At 50.4% G+C, this 15,354-nt stretch overlaps 1 protein-coding gene across 7 annotated transcripts in view; it reads left to right on the top strand.

The window, feature by feature from the left end:
* Nucleotides 1-15,354, top strand: part of DLGAP4 (DLG associated protein 4) — a 225,538-nt gene that overhangs the window by 54,887 nt on the left and 155,297 nt on the right. For all 7 annotated transcript variants that reach the window (XM_032295038.1, XM_032295037.1, XM_032295040.1 and 4 more), the window contains exon 2: nucleotides 3,986-4,216. The gene's annotated coding sequence lies outside the window, so the exon portion shown is untranslated. The remainder of the gene's footprint in view (nucleotides 1-3,985; nucleotides 4,217-15,354) is intronic.

The following is a 15,354-nucleotide window of genomic DNA, read 5'->3' as shown; positions in this document are numbered from 1 at the left end:
GTGGCAGCAGGGTAGGTGAAGGGGGGCCGCTGGCACTGCTGACAGCTTGCGTGTGAGAGGGGAGGGTGGGAGAGGTCTCAAGTATGGCTTGGGCCTGAGTGGTTGGAAGGACGGAATTCCGTTGACTGAGATGGGGGCAGCTGTGGAAGGAGCCGCTTCATAAAGAACTTTCCATGTCCATTTCCCTCTGAATCCCTGGGTACCCTGAGGTAGGTATTGGGACTTGAGGCAGTTCCATGATTTGCCCGGGATCACTCGGCTGGAAGGTAATAGAGCCAGGGCCAGAAGCCAAATATCCTAGGGTTTGAAATTTTGTCTCATTTATTCAATCAATAAACATTTCAGGAGCACCTCCTTTGTGCCAGGTTGATGGAGGAGGCCACATGAGCCAATGATCTTGGCAATGGTCACCTCACATCTGCATGAGCAGTGGTGAGGAGAAGCTGAAGGAGCCCTAGGAGCCAATAACGGGCAGGAGGGGAGGGTGCTGGGAAGCCAGGGAAGGCTTCCTGGAGGAGGAGAATATGACATACAGGGACCACAGAGGACCACAGGTTCCCAGAGGACGACTGTCCATTGGGAAGTTGCAGAATCTTTTGTTTTGTTTTGTTTAAGTGTTAATAATTGACACATAGAAGCTAAGTGTGGTGGCAAATGCTTGTAGTCCCAGCTACTCAGGAGGCCAAAGTGGGAAGATCCTTTGAGGCCAAGAGTTCAAGAGCAGCCTGGGCAACATAATGAGACATCCATCTCTACAAAAGTTAAAAAACTGGCAGCCATAAAAAAGGATGAGTTCATGTCCTTTGCAGGGACATGGATGAAGCTGGAAACCATCATTCTCAGCAAACTAACACAAGAACAGAAAACCAAACACCGCATAGTCTCACTCATAAGTGGGAGTTGAATAATGAGAACACATGGACACAGGGAGGAGAACATCACATACCGGGGCCTGTCAGCAGGGGAGGGGCTAGGGGAGGTTCAGCATTAGGAGAAATATCTAATGTAGATGATGGGTTGATGGGTGCAGCAAACCACCATGACACATGTATACCTAGGTAACAAACCTGTACGTTCTGCACATGTATCTCAGAACCTGAAGTATAAAAAAAAAGTTTAAAAACTAGCTGGGTGTGGTGGCTCAGGCCTGTAGTCCCAGCTACTTTTGAGGCTGAGGTGGGAGGATCTCTTAAGCCCAAGAATTTGAGGCCAGGCCTGGACAAGGTAGTGAGTCTCCATCTGTAAAGAAAAAAAAAAAAAAAGAATTGAGAGATAATGCACAAACCATACAACTCACCCATTTAAAGTGTACAGTTAATGGCTTTTAGTATATTCACAGGGTTGTGTACCTGTTACCACAGTCCGTTTTTGAGCATTTTCATTACCTCCAAAAAGAAACCCCACACCCCTTAGCCGTCACTGCCTCCCAGTCCCTGTCCCCACACCGGGAAGCCTGAAGCAGCCCAGATCTACTTTCCTTCTCTACAGTGGCACCTGTTCTGGACATTTCATCGAAATAGAATCATGCAGTGTGTTGTCTTCTGCATCTGGCCTCTTCCGCTTAGCATCACGTTTCAAAGTTCATCTGTACTGGAAGCTGCAGAATCTTTAACAGCATCACAGACAGCCCGGACCCAAGAGACTGTCTGGGGTGCCTCCCGACCATTAGAAAGAAGTGGGGCCAAGCGCCCTGGCTTATCATGCCTGTAATCCCAGCACTTTGAAAGGCTGAGAGGCCGAGACGGACAGATCACCTGAGGCCAGGAGTTTGAGACCAGCCTGGGCAATATAACGACATTTCATCTCTGCAAAAAATACAAAAATTAGTCAGGTGTGGTGGTGTGCGCCTGTAGTCCCAGCTACTCAGGAGGCTGAGGCAGGAGGGTCGCTTGAGCCCAGGAGGTCGAGGCTGCAGTGAGCTATGATTGCATCACTGCACGCCAGTCTGGATAACAGAACAACACTCTGTCTCAAAAATAAAGAAGGGGGAATCAAGGAGGAGACTTGCCGTTCTGTTAGCAAGGAAGAGGTGGGGAGCTTGAGGAGGTCTCGGGTTCCTCGGCCAGGGCCCTGCCACACCCTGCTGTGCTGTGCACAGCCCGCCACCTCTTTTCCTTCAGCTTTGGGCTTTGGGTGAATTTGGCTAAAAGTGATAACTCGGTCAGGAATGAATCTTCTCAAACACTGGTCTTTCCCACCCTGGCAATTTTCACACCTTATGGTGAATCTTGAAATCTTTTATGCATCTTCGAGAATTTGTTTCTACTGACTCAGAATGTTTTGGAGTTTGTATTTTCTTTTCCTGCTCCTTAACACTTTTATTCAGGTGGCTATGCCTGTTTTCTTGGTTTGGTGATGTTCTCCCTGGGGGAGGCTGCATCGTCCCGGAGTCAGATGTCTGGGTTGAAGGCCCTGCCCTGCCTCCTCCTGGGTGCCTGGTTGTCAAAGCTGTCTGTGCCTTGCACGCTTCCTTTGGAAAATAGAGATGTCATTGTAGGGCAGTGGCAGGAAGGAAGTGAGGTAAAGCCTGTAATAGGCTTGGCACAGAGTAGGTGCCGGAGGTTTGTTTCTTGATCAGATGCTCAGGAGAGATGGCAAGGCCTTTCCAGAGCCCTGAGATAGCAAGGGGAGAAAGCTGAGCCTCCCCCACTAGGGACCACCTTTTTCTCCTCATTCCTTCCCTCCCATAGCCCGTTGGACCTGGACCTCTCCTCCCAGGGCTCAGATGTGGAAAGCCTGAGTTCAAATCCCAGCCTACCACTCAGATTCTGTGTCCCCACACCCGCTTGGCTTCCTCTGTGTCTGTTTCTTGACATGTAAAATGGGAGGGCAGAGGGTGGAGGGTGGGAGGAGGGTGTTCCACTGAGGCCTCCAGGACAGCTGGGATGGGTATGGAATAGAAGGGCCTTTTTCTTCTCCCAGTAGGCCCTGGTTCCTGCTGATTTGCTGATTTGTGGTCTTTTGTTTTTTGAGATGGAGTCTTGCGCTGCCGCCCAGGCTAGAGTACAGTGACACCATCTGGGCTCACTGCAATCTCCGCCTCCTGGGAGGTTCAAGCAATTCTTCTGCCTCAGCCTCCTGAGTAGCTGGGATTATAGGCACACGCCACCATGACCAGCTAATTTTTGTATTTTTGATAGAGACAGGGTTTCACCATGTTGGCCAGGCTGGTCTCAAACTCATGACCTCAAGCGGTCCGCCCGCCTTGGCCTTCCAGAGTGCTGGGATTATAGGCATGAACCACTGCGCCCGCCTGGTTGCTGCTGATTTAAAGATCCAGGCAGGAGCAGTGACAGCTGTTCAGGGGAAGTGGGTGGAGAGGGACACCTGGCTTCCCTCTGCTGTCACACGAGACATGCCACATGGAGGTGGTGATGCAGTGAAGGGCCTCTTAGAAGGGCCTTTATTGGGCCTTCTAAGAGGTCCTTCACTGCATCACCATCTCCATGTGGCACATACTATGTGCCAAATATTTCACCTGCACTGTCTTCTCAGTCCTCACAGTATCCTTCAGAGGAGGCACTCTTGTTCCCATTTGGCAGGTGGGGAAACTGAGGCTCAGAAAGGGGAAGCTGCCTCCCTGACGTCACCCCACAAGTGAGAGGCTGAGCTGGGATTTGAACTGAGGACTGCATGCCCCTTTCCCACCTCCCTCCATCTGGGGAAAAGGAGGGAGAAGCAAGACAGGGAAGGATTTGAGCCTTTGGAACCCAGCTTCCCAGCTGCTGTGGGGATTCTGTGGGTGGTGGGAGAGGCATCGTAAATATGCATGACATGCAAATACTCCTTTAAAAAAACAATGTGGGTGCCCACATGAACCGGGATGCCAGGGTGCTCTAGAAAATGTAGTGTTGTATAAACACTTGGGTTTCTGTGACCACTGCTGCATGTCGTCTCCCTCATGTCCCCAGGGCCAGTCCAAGGGTCTCAGGTGGAGGGCTTACCTCCAGCACCTCCTAATCACCATTCCTCCCCATTCCTGCAGGCACCCGTGCCTCCCCCTGCCAGGAACCTTGGGGCCCTGTGTGTGACGAGGACCTGGTGGCCCCCGGGGCACTGGCAGGGCCCCTTTCCCAAGCTGCTTCCCGCCAGCACCTCTGATGGAGTGCCTAGAGGGATGTGTGCGCCAGCCCTCAGTCCAGTGCCCGCTCCTGAGCTGACACCTGCTGGGCCCCGACAGCTTGCCGTGTTTCCTGTGCCCGTAGCTCTCTGGTTGGTAAGTAACTGCGTCCACAGGTCTGGGCTCCTCACCAGCCCCCATGCTTGGCACAGTTGGGAAATGCCCAGCCTCACTTCCACTGGCACCCACATGCTGGCAGAGGGACCTCAGTGAGAGTTTGTGTATGTCTGGGCACCATTTATAGTTCAACTGACCCATCTTAGCCAGTCCTCCCTACAACCAGGAGGTGGGTGTGGTGATCATACCCATTTTCCAGAAGAATTAGCCTCAGAGAGGGGAAGCCACCTTCCTGGGATGCACAGCAAGCCCAGCTCTGTCCACCTCAAAGCCCAGCTCTTGCCACACCCAACCAGGTGGGGGCAGGTGGTACACATAGACTCAGGACAGGAAGGGAGCCGTGCTGAAGGCCATGGAACCTTTAGGACCCCCAGGGCAGCTTGAGGGGAGACTTCAGAGTTCTTGAATCTTGGGGAGCCCTGCATTCCTGCCCCTCTGGCTTGTTCTCCCCATGCTCCTCGAGTTCCCACCTTGACAACGAGATGAGGTGCTGGGCCTGCCCTCGTCTCTGACCCGTCTATCTGGGGGTGTGACCGCAGTGCCACCACTTCACCATGCTGCTTGCATCTTTTCTTCACCTTCCACCTCCCAAAGCTCTGCTGGCACAACAGTCTAGTTCACAGATGAGGAAACTGAGGCTCAACCAGGCCAAGGGGCTTACACGCAGGTTCACCTAGCCACCACTAAGGACTACATGGGGCCACTGGGGTAGGATCTGCCTCTTTCTCTGGCCTCTGCTCTACAAGGACAAAGAACAGCCGCTTTATTCCCCTCTGGCCAGCCAGCAGCTGGCCCCATGCCTGGCATACAGTGGGTACCCAGCAAATAACTGTAGAAGGAAGGAAAGAGGGAGAGAAGGAGGGAATCCTCTCTCACCTCCCTTTACCCAGACAGCAGCAGGACATGAGAGCCTGCTGGCCTTTTGGCCAGTACCACTGCCTGCTGCCCCAGATGGCTTGCAGTGAGCCCATGCCCTCAGCAGGGTGGCCAGCCCCTCTGGTCCTGATTTTCTCATCTGCCAGAGGCTGCCCGGCTTCCCTGATGGGATGGTTATGAAAAGGGAAAAGATTCGTAAATATGTATAATATGCAAATATCATGGGATCATTTTTTAAAAACCTGTGAAGTTCACTGTAGATAATGTATGTAGAAGTGCTTCCATGAGAACAAGGAGCTACATGCTGGGGTGGCGCCAGCCTTATTATGACTAACCATGAAAAGGTCCCCATTAATTAGCCGCCCTCCAACCTGGCTCCCCTGAACCAGCTCCTAGTCTATTGTTGCGGCTGCAGATAGCTGTTGCTTTTGGCTGAGAAGCTGGTGCAGGAAAGGTGATAAGGACAGCTTGGTCTGAGAGCTGTGAGTGTCTGTGGGGTTTAATCATTTGCAAACACTCCTTATTGTGCTCAAGAAATGCAAGGGCCTCTCCAGGGACTAAATGTGTAATGAGGACCAGCTGAATAACAGCAAGCATTTCTTGAGCAATTACTATATATCTGGCATTGTGCTAAATGCTTTGTGTTTCTCATTATCTCAGTTAAACTCCCCATAATCCTGTGGAAGTTGAAGGGGGAGACTGAGGCAGGGACCTGGGGGTGAGGGCTCATCTCTTAACAGCCCAGTCTTTCCTGAAAATTACTGCCATCCAGTGCCCACTTCCACCCACTGGGCCAGGCTCTGAGAACGCAGCTAAGCAGACAGCCCCTGGCGTGTGTGGCCCAGTGACGGAGAACGGGATTCCTTGGCACGAGCTGGGTGAGCAGCCTTCAGCATTGCGTGGAAAGATGGAGGCCTGGGCGGCAGTGAGGGAGGTGTTACTGCTGCTATTTTGCTAACAAGCTGGTTATTTAAAGAACAGACGAAGCCGGAGCTGGGAAATGGGATGAGGTGTCTCCAGGGCAGAGGCAGCCAGGAGTGCCAGGTCCTAAGACCTGGGTACCTGGCTGGATCACAGCAGAGTGGCCACACAGTCATTTATTTTTTTCATCCACTTATTAATAATAGTAACGGCAGCCTGGCACAGTGGCTCATGCCTGTAATCCCAACACTTTGAGAGGCCAATGCAAAAGGATTACCTGAGGTCAGGAGTTTGAGACCAGCCTGGCCAACATGGTGAAACCCTGTCTCTACTAAAAATACAAAAATTAGCTAGGCATGGTGGCACACCCCTGTAATCACAGCTACCCAGGAGGCTGAGGCAGGAGAATTGCTTGAGCCTGGGAGACAGAGGTTGCAGTGAGCTGAGATCGTGCCACTGCACTCCAGCCTGGCTAACAGAGCAAGACTGTCTCAAAAGAAAAGAAATAGGCTGGGCACAGTGGCTCATACCTGTAATCCCAGCACTTTGGGAGGCCGAAATGGGCAGATCATGAGGTCAGGAGTTTGAGACCAATCTGGCCAACATAGTGAAACCCCATCTCCACTAAAAAAAATACAAAAAATTAGCCGGCTGTGGTGGTGGGCGCCGTAATCCCAGCTACTTGGGAAGCAGAGGCAGGAGGATCACGTGAACCCAGGAGGTGGAGGTTGCAGTGAGCTGAGATCACGCCATTGCACTCCAGCCCAGGCAGCAGTGTGAGACTGTGTCTCAATAAATAAATAAAAAGGTAAAATCATAATAGTAATGGCACAATAAAGGCTGGAAAAGGATTGCCTTGGTGGAGAAAAGAAGGCAAAGGATTGGGAGGAGAACCTCAGGGGGTTTCTGAGGGGCCAGCAGTGACCTGGGTGGTGGTTACATGACTATTTCCTCTTGATACTTTATTGCACTAAACATTTTTGTTTTGTGCATTTTTCTCTCTATGTCACATATCACAGTAAAAAGGATAAAAACAATTGTAACAATAATATCTAACGTTTATTGAGCACTTACTAACAGGCTGTTTGCTAACCATTTTACCTTTTGTCTCCTTGAATCCTCCTGGAATCTCTTATTCTGCCCATTTTACAGAGGAGGAAAGTGAGGCTTGGAGAGGTAAAGTTACTTGTCATGCTGCCCAAGAGCGAAGGAAGTGAGATGAGAAACCAGACTGACTCAAGCCCCATGTGCAAGGATCAGGGGCCAGGAAGTTCCCCGCAAAGGGTCAGGGGCTCCTCCATTTGTGCCTCAGACATGTCTGTGCCTCTTGAACTTTTAAGGCTTGGGAGGCCAGGCAGGTATGTGCAGTCATATACAGCAGATGATGGGCCTGGGAATCGCCAAGGGGTCAGAGCAGAGCATTTAGCTGTTTAACAAGTGTCAAAGAACCGGGTGCAATGGCTAATGCCTGTAATCCCAGCACTTTGGGAGGCTGAGGTAGGAAGAGTTGCTTGAGCCCAGGAGTTCAAGATTAGCCTGGGCAATATAGTGAGACCTCATCTCTACCAAAAATAAATAAATAAATAAATAAAATAAATGGCTGAGTGTGGCGGCATGTACCTGTAGTCCCAGCTACTTGGGAGGCTGATGTGGGAGGATCACTTGAGCCCAGGAGGCAGAGGTTATAGTGACCTTAGATTGTACCACTGCACTCCAGCCTGGGTGACAGAGGAAGACCCTGTTTCAAAAAACAAACAAACAAAAAGTATTAAAGGATAGGAGTGGGACATTCCTAGGGACAGCCTCGGGGAGAAGGCCAAGGCATACTCAGGTCTCATCTAAAGTAATAAAAGAATGAGGTGGGAGAATGGCTTGAGGCCAAGAGTTCAAGACCAGCCTAGGCAACATAGGAAGACCCCTTTCTCCAAAAAAATGAAAAAAATTAGCCAGGCATGGTGATGGGTACTGGTAGTCCTAGTTACTCAGGAGACTGAGGTAGGAGGATTGCTTGAGCCCAGAAGTTAGAGGCTGCAGTGAGCTATGATCATGCCACTGTACCTTAGCCTGGGCAACAGAGCAAGACTTCGTCTCTTAGTAAGTAAATAAATGACATAAAATTTGTTTAAAGGTAAACAGTCCACCCAGGTGAGACAGGGTCAGACCCACCTCTGAACTCACTAGATCAGGAGTGGGGGCAAACAGCAATTTTCTGAGGACCTATTATGTGCTAAGCACATTTGTTACCTTTAATCTTCAGAACAACTTTGTGAGATTAGCGGTATTGGCCCCATTTTACAGATGAGGGGACTGAGGCCTAAGTCCACACAGCCAGTGGGTAGTGGAGCTGCTCTGCCAGACTCCAGCACTTTGTATCATGTGTGTGCAGAAAGCCTTGCTTGTTATGGGGTCCCTGGCAGGGCAGGCATCTGGGCATAGATGCTCCAAGCAGCACATGGCTGGAAGCAAGTTCCAAGGCAGCTCTGTGGGGTCCTGAACTGAGGCTGAGGACATGTCGTGGAGCGGGGCATGCTGTGCTGAGAGGGCATCTCTTCATTTATGTGTTCCAAGGACATCTCTTGAGTCTAGTCCCTGCCAGTCCACACCCTTCCCAGAGCACACAGGCTTGGGGAGGGACAGATATTATACAGTCACCCAAAGACACAAACAGAATGAGCAGAGGCTCCATTGGCACAGTGAGGGAAATTAGCATGGTGACATCATGAAGATGAACTGGGTAGGAGACCTGTGTGACATGGCACTGTCCAGGATGGCCCTCTCTAAGGAGATGGCATTTGACCTGAGACCCAAAAGGATGACATGGATCCAGCCTTGCTGGACAGTGCTCATATAACATTGTTGCTGTTAGCAGGACAACTGGGGACAACCCATTTGTCCATCACCACGGGACCAGTTAAAGCCATTTTACTGCAGCCACACAGTGGCACCTGCTGCAGCTGTTAGAAACGGGGCCGCGGAGCTAAATTTATTGTTGTATAAAGAACTTCATAGTGTGTCGTAGAGTTTTTTTTTTTTAAAAGAGGTTATAAAACAGCATGGGTAGCATTATATCATTTCTGTAAGAATTATGTGTGTTTCTGAAAACTGCACAGTGCTCCTCCTGGGAAGTGAGGGCATGGGTGATCTTTGGTTCTTCTTTCTACTTTTCTAGATTTGGAGTCTTTCCTGAGTTTTAGGACTTGTGGTGAGGAACAGAGGATTTTAGGGTTCTCATGGTCTTGCCTAGGGTACTTCTTCTCTCCTGCTATCCATCTCAATGGGATAAGGCATGGGCTGGGGAATCAGCAGATCTGGGTCATCCCTTTGACTATGTGACCTTAGAGAAGTCACCCGCCCTCTCTAAGGCTGAGTTTCCTCTTCTGAAAAACAGAGATAAGAATAGCATCGGAGGGTGGGCATGGGGCTTAAGTGAGTGAAAACATGTGGAGGGCTAGGGCAGTGCCCAGGCTGCATCCCTGATGGTGCTGCTGCCGTGACAACTGTGACTGCCTGAGGTGGCACCTACCATGTTCTGCCAGGGCTCCCCAGGCTTACCTCTCCCTCCATCAGTGGGAGTCAGGCCCAGTTGGGAGACAAGATCAAGGGTGGTGGTCAGCTTGGCTAGGCACAGGACCAGCTGGACCTCAGGTTAGCACCACCCCATGCCCCACCTCCCTCCCCACCACCTCCCTCACATCTACCACTGAGCATCCTTGCCAGATACACTGTGATGGGGACACCTGGCCCAGGATTTGCTTTTTTTTTTTTTTTTTTTACAACTAGTACACCTTGAGATACTACTTTACAGCCACAAAGAGAATCTTAAATCTCAGGCAGAACAACATACACTCGTGTAGTCAAACTCTCGGAATCGTGGAATCTTAGTCATAAATAATCCGGCAAGTGTAAACATGCATTTTGCAAGTAAGTTCACTGCACCTTTCTTGATTATAGTGATAAATTAGAAACAACCCAATCCTCTATTTGTGAGAGTTGGTTAAATAACTTACATCCGGCCAGACAATGGCATTCTCTGCAGCTATAGAAACAGGGCTGTGAATCTCTATTTGTTGACATGGAAACTTGTCCATGGTGCCTTGTTGGGGAAAAACAGGAAGTTAAAAATGGGTGTCTGTTGTGTGACATCTCGATTTGGAGCCTTTCCTGAGTGTCAGGATTTGCAGAGAGGAACAGGATATCTACTTAGATATCTACTGATTTTTTCACTTTTGTTATGAAAATGTATATGAATATATGCATGCTCCTGGCTCGGGAGATGCTCAGAAGGTTCATCATTAAACTGTTGATAGTGGCTTCCTCTGGATGGTAAGATATATAGGTGAGCTCTATTTTTATTTTTGTTCATATCATCAAGAGTTTTTTTCCAAGTAAGGTGACAGAAAACCCACCCCAAACTAGTTTAAACAAAAATGGATTTTATTGACTTGTAACTATAAAGTTCAGAGGTCGGATGGCTTCAGGCGCAGCTGGATCCAGGAGCTTGGGGGCCACCGGGACCTGATTTTTCTCAGTTTCTCAACTCGGCTCTCTCTGGATTATTCCCATTTTCTCATTAAACTCTCATGTACAGGTAATAAGATACCTATCCAAAGAAATAAGCAAGAATTTTTTCCCCAATTGCTCAAACTCAAGTCCCAGAGCTGAGTCTTGGCCTTGATTGGTCAAATTTGTGGGATGTGCCCAACCCTCAATCAGTTGCTGTTGCTAGGGGGAATTCGGCACTCTGATTGGTAGCCTGGGCCTATGTATGCTCTCCACCCCAGCTGGGGGTGGAGTCAACACCGCTGGAACCTCAGGAGTGGAGAGTAGAGAAAAGTAGATTCCCCAAAAGTAAATGTAGGCTATGGCCTAAAGTAGACCAAATGGTGGCCGAACCCAGCAACCCCTACCTCCTGTAATTATCTGAATTCCCCAAAATGCGTGATTTTCATAATCAGAAAAACAAAAAAGCACCTACTGAAAGGGGTCCTGGCCAGGTGTGGTGGCTCATGCCTGTAATCTCAGCACTTTGGGAGGCTGAGGCGGGTGGATCACCTGAGGTCAGGAGTTCAAGACCAGCCTGGCCAACATAGTGAAACCCTGTCTCTACTAAAAATACAAAAATAAATCCAGTGTGGTGGCCAGCCCTGTAATCCCAGCTATTTGGGTGGTTGAGGTGGGAGAATCTCTTGAATGCAGGAGGCGGAGGTTTTGCAGTGAATCAAGATCGTGCCACTGCACTACAGCCTGGGTGAAAGACTCCGTCTCAAAAAAAAAAAAAAAAAAAAAGAAAAGAAAAAAAGGAGTCCTGAACCCAGATCTTACTTTCAGAAGTTCACTGGGGCAGCCTTAGACTTTCTTGGAGTCAGAACATTGGAATCGCTGAAGTACTGATTTCGCTCAGGAGACATTGACCCTCTCTGTCCTGGAAGGGAGCTGTCCTGGCCCTCTAAACGACTGCAGTCTTTGGAGGATGAAACATAAGCTGTGTTTCATGGGTCATCTAACTTTATCATGCCCCACTGTCTTCATTTGGTCATTCATTGAAATGTGAGTGGTGCTAAGGTGGATGTGCATACAGGAGCTGTGGGAAGGAAAAGGCCAGCCTGGGAACAAGGAAGCCTTCCTGGAGGAGATGATGCCTAAACTGAGAAGCCAAGCAGAGTGCCGGAAGAATGTTACAGGCAAGAAAAACAATGTGTCAAAGGCCCAGAGCATGTGGTGGGGGTGCAACTATAGGATGAGAGGAGCCAGGCTCAGACCACAGGAGCCTTGAATGCCAGGGTAGTAACTTGAACTTGATCCTGAAGGCGGTGGGGAGCCTTTGGGGGATATTGTGGGATGAGGGAAGTGTCAGTGAGTTCACTCTGTCTTGTGCTGAAAGCATAGCCTGGAGGAGTTAGATCGAGGCCCCACATGAGGAGGGAGAAAAAGAACTCCTCAAGGGAGCCTTAGATATCTACTGGCCTAAATTCCTTCCCACCCTGAGTCAGAATTCCTGTCCTGAGATGCCCAGACACTGCTTGCTTACCTCCAGAGATGGGGAGCTCACCATGCATTTTCTCCACTGCTAGTTAGAAAGCTTCTTCACAAGACAAAGCCCACAATTCTGGTACTGTTCAAGACACTGAGGGCTGTCCCCCAAATGACTGCTGGGAGGGCAGGCAGAAGCCTGCATTTCCAGGTCAGGGGGGTCCAAGATTAGGAAGCCCTGGATGTCTGCAAACCCTGCTGGGAGTTTGAATGGAGGGCAGAGACAGTCCCATTACCTTGACAATAAAGGAAGTATTTAGGCCTTTAGACACACATCTGCTGCCTCAGTTAATTTTCCAAATTCCCCCTGTGTTTTACACAGAAGGAAACTGAGGCTTAGAGAGGCCAAGCCGCCAATGTGACAACACAGAGCAAGTTGGAGGCAGGGCTGGGACATGGACCCAGTCTCTCCGCCCTCACCTCCTCCATGGCCCTACTCCTCATCTCCTGCCACCCTGCAGGTGGGATCTGGTCGCTTCACCTACTTGGGTTTGGGCAGCTTTTTTCTGGAAACTCCAGTCATTCCCAGATCATCCCCTGATTCCCTTCTAAATCCTCAGATGTTTTGTGACTGTTTTAACAACAGCATCTTTTGTTTCCAATATAGCAAAGTTATGACTCGCACAAGCTGTGTTTCATGGGTCATCTCTAACTTTATCATGCCCCATGGTCTTCATTTGGTCATTCATCCCCACACTCCACAGACATTTATCTGTGCCTACCATGTGCCTGGTGCTGCACTAGACGTGGAGCTACAGGGATGAATCAGAGCTGCCCCTGCCCAGGGGAAATTTTCAGTTCAGCCCAGGAGAGAGGCATCTCCATCAGTGATGACAGGTGAGGCATGAGAGATGAGAGGTAGGTGCTGATCACTCAGGGATCTCCAGAGCCAAAGCAGTTGATTCTGTTCCTCCAAGCAGTGTTGAAGGATGAATAGGGATTCTCCATGGAGAAGCAACTGGGAGGGGCTCTGTGAAGCTCTCACCTGCCACCTGTTTAGCTGTTAGGTGGGAGGGTGTGAGGGGTGGATGTTGGGGAGACCCAGGACTAGAGAGGTCGGCCAAGGCTGGAGCTTAAAAGGCCTCAACTATTGGGCTGAGGAGTTTGAATTTGACCCTTAGGATAAAAGCGACCCAAAGGCAGGTTAGGTCTGGGTGTTGGAAAGATCCTGGCTTTGTCCAGGAGTTCAAGGCTGCAGTGAGCTATGATCCCACCACTGTACTCCAGCCTGGGTGACAGATCAACTCTCTCTGTCTCTCTCTCTCTCTCTGTTTCTCTTTCTCTCTCTCTCTCTCTTTCTCTCTCTCTCTCTCTCTCTCTCTCTGTGTGTGTGTGTGTGTGTGTGTGTGTGTACGTGTGTGTGTCTGACTGGCTGGCTGGCTGGCTGGCTGTCTCTGGACAGTGTCTCTTGATCTGTTGCCCAGGCTGTGAGTCCAGTGGCATGATAAGGGCTCACTACAACCTCTAACTCCTGGGATCAAGCGATCCTCCTGCCTTGATTTCCCAAATTGCTGGGATTACAGCCTTAAGCTACTGTGCCCAGCAGAGACCTTGTCTCTTTAAAATATATATATTTTTAAATAAACCAAGATCCTGGGCTGGTCTTAGAGGTGACAGTGGGTAGGACAAGACCATGAGGATGGCACAGAGGGGCATTTAGCAGGGTGATTCAACAAAAATTGGGGACTGGGTGCTATTCAACAGGAGAGAGAGGGTTAGGAGGGTGGCATGGGCTTGGGGCCCTGTTGACTTGTGTTGAGATGAATCCTGGCAAAGCCTGGGTCAGTGTCCCCAGGTGGGGCCCGCAGGAACCTCTTCAGCTTCATGAGGCTTAGAGCAGCAGCCTGGTGAGGCCTCTAGGATCCTGCATCTCTGCTGAATGACTAGGACAAGTCTCTTCCCCTTGCAGAGCCTCAGTTTTCTCCTATGTAACGCTGAGGTGATGATAGTACCACCCCAGGCATTGTGGAGAAGGTTGGAGGAGAGTGTGTTAAGGGCAGGTTCTCCACAGTGCCTGGCACATAGGAAGTGCTTGGTGACTGGAGGCTGTTCTGGTTACCATGGTCCAGGGGCAGAGGTGGGTGAGAGAGCTGGATGGCACTGGAGCTCCAGATCCCTGCTTGGGCAGCTGTGTGAGGACCTGGAGTGTGTCACCTGGAGAAGGGAAACCAGAGAGGGGCCTAGCTCCCTGCCTTTCCATCACTTTTGCGGGAGGCAGGGTCTGCGCCTGATACTCACAGGAAAAGCTCTAGGGAAGGAGATCCCAGCTTAGGCTAGAAAAACCTTTTGGATACAAAGAATTCTCTGCAGATGGGCTAGCTTGGGTGGTAGGTAGCAAGCTCCTCATCACTAGGAGTGTTCAAGCAGCAGCTGCACCACAGCTTGGCAGAGAGTCTGTAGAGGATTTGTGATTCGGCTGAGGATCTGAAAGGTCCTTTCCAGCCCAGAGGGTGTCTGATTTCAGGTCCTTCCTTCTCTGAACCTTGGTTTCCTCATTGTAATACGAGGATAACAGCAGCCCCCATCTTAGAGTTGGTTGCAAAGTTTAAGTGAAATCATCCAAATAAAGTGCTTAACCCAGATTTGGCGCATTTCAAGTGCTCGGTGAATGGTGGCTATTATTACTGTGGATGTTGCGCTAGATTCCTAGGCGTGTCACTTCCATCTGAGAGCCTCAGGCGCCTCTGCTTGTCAGGGTGCTCCTGCCTGCCTGCCCTTCGGGACCCACTTTCTGCCCTTCTCATTGCCACCATCTCTGTCTCCAGCTGCCCCTTCAACCTCCCTGGGAGGTGGTGGGATTTCCAGACCCTTCTGGGCCCCTTTTAGCTCCCACTTGAGCAAGAGTTGGCAGGTTGGGGCGGCGGATGCCATCCGCCTCCCATATGCTTCCTGCTATTTAGAGGAAAACTCTCCCCGCGTTCCTCCAACCACACGGGCTGACATTTCCAGACAGACGCTGGAATCAGCTCTTCGGGGGATTGGCAGATAAATTTGGCCCAGGCTTTTGGGAAAATCTTCAGCCTTACTGGGGAAGCAGAGCCCAGGCTCAGCGACTTCTGTCCACCCTGCGACTCCTTGGGCCTGGTCCTGCAGGGGGCTGGAGCACTGTTCTACAGCCTTGCTGATTAGGGTAAGTCTTACCAGCCCAGCCTTCCCCCAGGAGATCCCCCCTCCGCCGGGAAGTTGCTGCTTCCAGCCTTTCACTCAGAGGCAGCTGGAGTTACAAGGGGAAGCTCCTCCCCCCATGCCAAGACACCTGGGTGTTACCCTGCTCAGCCTGGCAGAGGAGC

This window comes from Sapajus apella, unplaced genomic scaffold, assembly GCF_009761245.1.
Source record: "Sapajus apella isolate SASKATOON/1434 unplaced genomic scaffold, GSC_monkey_1.0 scaffold33, whole genome shotgun sequence".
NCBI lineage: Eukaryota > Metazoa > Chordata > Mammalia > Primates > Cebidae > Sapajus > Sapajus apella.
The sequence above is the reverse complement of the archived record's forward strand: the minus strand, read 5'-3'. Positions and strand labels throughout refer to the sequence as shown.